We start from the raw sequence: 5,683 nt of genomic DNA, 5'->3' as shown, positions 1-5,683 counted from the left end.
GTCAAGCGTGACTGCGTTTTCGCCACATGGAGGGCGGGGTAGGGCTTTTCACGACAGCTGGAGCAGGCCATTTACGGCAGTAGGAGGAGCTAGCGAGGAGAAAAGGCATAAGAAAGAGCTACTTTCAAAACTGAGTGAAAGGCAGGCAGGAAGTGGGAGTTGGTTACCGGCTCAATTGCATTTGCCTGATAATTACCGTTTATTGCAGGCAGGCTATATTCAGGCATTGAGATAGCCGCATTACAGGAGCTTTTTTAATTCAACAATTTTAAAAGGTGATAATCCCTAGAGTCTTTACTGATAAGGTTTAACCGGAACCCAAAGAGGTTAAATACCGTACTAAAATCGCACACGAATTAAAGATTCACGCCCAGGTATTTAATTCAAAAGTACATTCCATTTATCAGAAAGAGGTCTCCTACTTACTGGTAAGGCTCTCTGGTACTGTGAGCTGAGCAGTGGTTACTTTATTTTTCAGTTTTTATTCCTGTAAAACTCTAGCTTTGTGAACTTTACAGTATGTTATATTTTTTAAAAGCCATTAAGCCGAATATAGTTTTTAAAAATAAATTTAAGCCGAAGATAGATAGAGATCACAGGGTCGACTCAGCAAGTTCCAGATTCGTTGGGGCTACACAGGGAAACCTTGTCTCCAACAAAAACAACAAAACCACCAACTAAATCAATTATAAACTTAAAGAGAAAAAAGTTGTTTTTTTTTTTTTTTCCTTTTTCCATTCCTTGTTACCAGATAAACCAGGGTCTTATGCACCCAGGCTGGCCTTGAACCTGCTGTGTTTAAGTAAAGAGAGACCTTAAAATTTCAGGTCCTCCTGCCTTCACCTTCCAAGTGTAGGGATCCAGCTAAAAAAAAGTTTTTATATAGAAGTTTTTGTGACTGAAATGTTTCTACTGTGTATTAATTACCCAGTTACTATTTTGTTGTATGGGGCAGTACCAGGAAGTGAACCTCACCCTACCTCTTGAATACTAGGCAAGTGTTCTGCGGCTGAGCTGCAATGGCAGCCCGTAATTGGGAGGAGATCAGAAGGTGTCTGACTCAGGGAAGTATAGCCACCTTTCTCCTCTCTGTGCGGGTCTCTGAAATTCCAGTGTCTTTGTTGTGCTTTAGCTGAGGTTAATGACTTCAAGTACAGTGATTCCTGTTCCACCAGAAGAAATAAACTGAGTGCCTAGGAGACCCCTTTTGTTATCTTGTTTCTGTCTTCTGACTTTCTGATTCCTGCTCCCAGGGTCCTCATTCAGAATCTGCTGTCAGTCTGGATCTTTGTAGAATGCCCACTCCCCTTCATCTACTGCCCTTTCATCTGATTTTCTTTCATTTCGCAAATTACTATTTCATTCTGATTTTTTTTCTGTAGTTCTTCATACTTTGTAAGTGTGTCTACAAATATTTCTTCCTTTCTCCTGTTCTCCCTTCTAGGAAAGTGACAGTAGATAGTTGTGTCTTCCAGGTCAGTTGGCAGTTTACACTTGCTTAGAAAGTTCCTCTACCAGCTTTTTTTCCCCTTCTACCTGATTTTTTTTTCAGTACAGTGATACATTTTTAGTCTACATCTATATATTGTGGTCCACCCTCATCAGGAGAGAAACAGAATGGAGGAGAGGTGAGAGAGGAAGAGGAGTGGAATCACTGTGAAGAGAGGAGGAACTGAGGAGGAATAGCCTGATGTAAGAGTATCCTGCCCTGCCACCTGACGCATGGTGAAGACTTGGCCTGTGCTGCCACTGAGGGCCATGTCTGGATCCATCCATGGCCATGAAGTGGTGCGGAAGGGGAGGTGTCTGTGTGGATGTCTGTGTGTCTGGGCTGCTGCCTGGGACCATGTTGATGTCCACGGGCTGTGTAGAACAGTCCCTGCCACTCACTGACAGTGGCACTTGGGAGAGCTGACCATGCTCCTCTCCTGCCTCACCATGCCTGGGTAGCAAAGTAGAGCTGGCCCTGGGATGAGGGTGGGGGTAGGAAAAGTTGGGGAGTGCAGATGATTCAGCCCAAGGGTATGCATGCAAGAGAGCTGGCCCCAGCACTCTGCTGTGAGGCGGTGTAGATACAGGAGAGATGTCTTTTACACACACACACACACACACACACACACACACACACACACACACCCTTCACCCCTCACCTCCTGTTGCAGGTGGGAGAGCTGGCCCTGAGGTCATGATGGTTGGAGAGCTGGCCCCACCTCTTGGCAGCTATGGCATTGGGCAAGCTAGCCAGGGCAGTGCTAGAGAGCTTGCCCTGGTGGTGAGGGTGAAGGAAAGCTGTTGAGCTGACCAACTCAGCTGCCACCAGAGCTTTGAGTTGTCCCACTCCAACATCTACCCCATTTTTTGGAGTATGTGAAGGGGCTGGTCCTGCAGATCCAAAGCCACAGGATCTCCATGACACAGGGCAACAACAGGATACCCAAGAAGAGTCCCAGTGAGGATCCAGTACTGATAGTGTAGCAGAAGCATCAAACTAGTTCAATGACTCATTGCAATGGACACTGCAAGTAACGATGTGTGGAGAAAAGGGTATACTGTGTGACACACTGTGACATTACAGCTTCCACGATGAGATTTTGTTTTCTGTTTTTGGTTTTTTAGTTTCTTTTGGGAGGGGGAGTTGCAAGGGCAGAGGGTAGATAAAGAGACAGGAGATGAGTGGGGTTGGGGTGCTTGATGTGAAAATCATAAAGAGTAAAAAGTTTTAAAAGTTAAACAAGGATATGGATTTGGCACTCAGGAGGCAGAGGCAGGCGAATCTTTGTGCTTGATCCAATTAAGCCTGGTCTACAGAGTGAGTTCCAGAATGGCCAGGGCTACACAGAGAAACCCTGACTTTAAAAATAAAAAAATAAAAGGAGTATGTTTTGGGGCTGGAGGGATGACTCAGTTGCCCTCCCGGTGGTCCTGGATTCAGTTTCCAGCACCCACAAGATAGCTTACAATTGGTGGTAACTCCAGTTCAGGGGATCCAACAGACACGCATGCAGGCAAAACACCAATGCACTTAAAATAAGGGTTTGTTGTATCCACCAGAGAAGACGGTGTGTGTGTGTGTGTGTGTATGTGTTTTACAAATACACACACCACAGAGAGAGAAAGAAAGAAAACATATATCCTGGGTTGATATATTTCAGTTACTAAGAACAGTTAGCCAGAAGTGGAACTACTTGAAATCAAAATACAAGGTTGGTACATTTAGACTTTTCCAGAACTACAGATTTTGATGGATTAGGTCTTTGTTTTCATTTTGGCAGGTAGTACTCTTGACGTTCTAAGTTTCATAACCTGAATTGTACTCCTATCATAGAGTCAATTGTGCTAAGGTCTGGGAGCCTGTTACAGGCTATCTTATTAAATTCTTTTTCTATCTGATAAATTTATTCTGTTGTGTCTTGTAGTAAGAATTTTGTTTTTTTTAAACACAGAAATATTATAATAATTTATTTTCATTTAATACCAGGTATGGGATATTGGACTGCTTCAGATTGTCCATAGCAGCTGACTATGATTTGCATCATGCTCTAGCAGGGGTGTGATTTTGCCAGCTGCAGATAGTTTCTGTGATTGTGTGATGTTTGGAATCCCAGGACCTCTTCAGAGCATATATAAAAGCTAGGGCTGGAGAGGTGGTGCTGTTGTTGGTGGGTTGGTGATTGCTTATTGTTGCTGTTTGTGGTTTGCTAAGTAGTCATGCATAAAGAAGAAACAAGAAGAAAGAAATTATATATCCTAACAGTGAAAATCAAACTTGCCCCAAGGAACTTGAAGCACCTAATCAGCAGAAAGAGGATAATGACCCCCTCCCTTCCCTTCTATCCTTTTTTCTCTCCTATCTAGTGTTGGGGATTGAAAGGGTAGAAGAAAAAGCATGGAGAAGGATAGGAGGAAAAGAGCCCATAAAGTAGGCAGCAGTCCGGCCTCAACTTCTAGTTCAGTTGGAGCTGAATTTCTATCTATAGTTCATTATATTTCTCTATGAATTTTCAGTTTCTTTGGGTAATTCTCTGGTGTTCCTTTTTGGGTCCCATGACCTCAATTGCCAGCTTCCCATGCACAGAAGCACACACCCACTGGAACCTGTACATAAATGAAGATATTGTATGATTCAGAAAACCTTCCTGAAAATTTCTTCTCTAGACATCTTCCCAGAAGCAGATGGGAGAGGCCGGAAAGGCTTTCCTCCAGCACTCCATGGCCTCCTTGGAGCCACAGCTCTGTCACTTTGAGTAGCTGTCTCACACACACACAAGAACACAGAGGATGTTGCTGTTGTTACAATTCTGCCCATTCTGTACCCCTAAAGATGTGAGTGTGGCTCTGGCAGTCCTCACACATGGTAACTATGATATTTGTTTCCAGTTACATTGTAACTTTTGATGAGCACATACTGCTTTTAAAGCCACCTTTACTAGCTGCTAAAAAACTTGGGGACCTGGGTGCAAAGGCTGAGAGAAGCCAGAACAGATCCAGGAAGAGTAAAACTGCTGAAGTTACAAACAAACAAACAAAAACAAAAAAAAAACACAAAACAAAACAAAAAACCTGGCAACTGTTACTCAGGTTGATTGCCCACCAGAACTCAAGGTAAATCTTATCACTGAAGACTCCACATGCCCTAGTTGCAAGACATTGAGTTATCAAGCCAGGGGCTGGAGAAGTGGCTCAGAGGATAACAGCACTGACTGCTCTTCCTAGACGTCCTGAGTTCAATTCCCAGCAACCACATGGTGGCTCACAACCATCTGTAATGGTATCCAGTGCCCTCTTCTGATGTGTCTGAAGACAGCTTCAGTGTACTCACATACATAAATAAGTCTTTTAAAAATAAAGAGCTATCAAGCTAGAAGTGCTGTGGCAGCTTCTACCCAACTCATTAGTTCTCACCTCAGGCCATGCAGACTGCTAGGCATGACATGGATAGTCCACTCTTGAACTGACAGCAACTATGAATACCCACGGGAGGTATACGGGGGGTGGGGGATCATTAGCCCCACTTCCCTGAGGACTTATATGCAGTTAACAGTTAATTGTTATTGGGGTATTTAAGTGTTTTGCCTGAACACATGTCTGATGCCTTTGGAGCCCAAACTTTAGCATTGGATTGCCTGAACCTGGAGTTAGGAGCCTGTCGATGTGGATGCTGGGAACCAAACAGGTTCTAAGGAAGAGTAACAAGTGCTCTTCTGAGTTCTTAGAGTTCTTTTTTGTCTACCGTGGTGCACAGTCTAGGCCTTCACTTGTTTTGGGTCCAGGACCAGAGGTATCAGAGGGGAAACACGATAATGTTTAAATGAGTCAGACCCTGAGCTCCTTAGTAGGCATGGTGGCACATTCCTGAAACCTCAGCAAGGTGGAGAAAGAAGCTCAAGATCACCCTGGGCTACATATGGAGTCAGAGGCCATCCTGGGCTATTTGAGACTCTGGCTCAAATAATTACAAGAAGACAAAAAACAAACTAAAAATTATGAATCCTAGCCAAATGTGGTGACACATACTTTCAGTCTCAGCACTCTGGAAGTAGATGGACCTCTGTGAGTTTGAGGCTAGCCTTGCTCTACAGAGCAAGCTCCAGGACAACCAGGGCTATGTAGTGAGATGCTGTCTCAAAAGTAAAATGGAACAAAACCCCAAACAGCAAAAAAAAAAACCAAAAAAACAAAACTG

The sequence above is a fragment of the Arvicanthis niloticus genome, chromosome 1, assembly GCF_011762505.2.
Source record: "Arvicanthis niloticus isolate mArvNil1 chromosome 1, mArvNil1.pat.X, whole genome shotgun sequence".
Taxonomy (NCBI): Eukaryota; Metazoa; Chordata; class Mammalia; order Rodentia; family Muridae; genus Arvicanthis; species Arvicanthis niloticus.
This window is presented reverse-complemented; position numbering follows the sequence as displayed.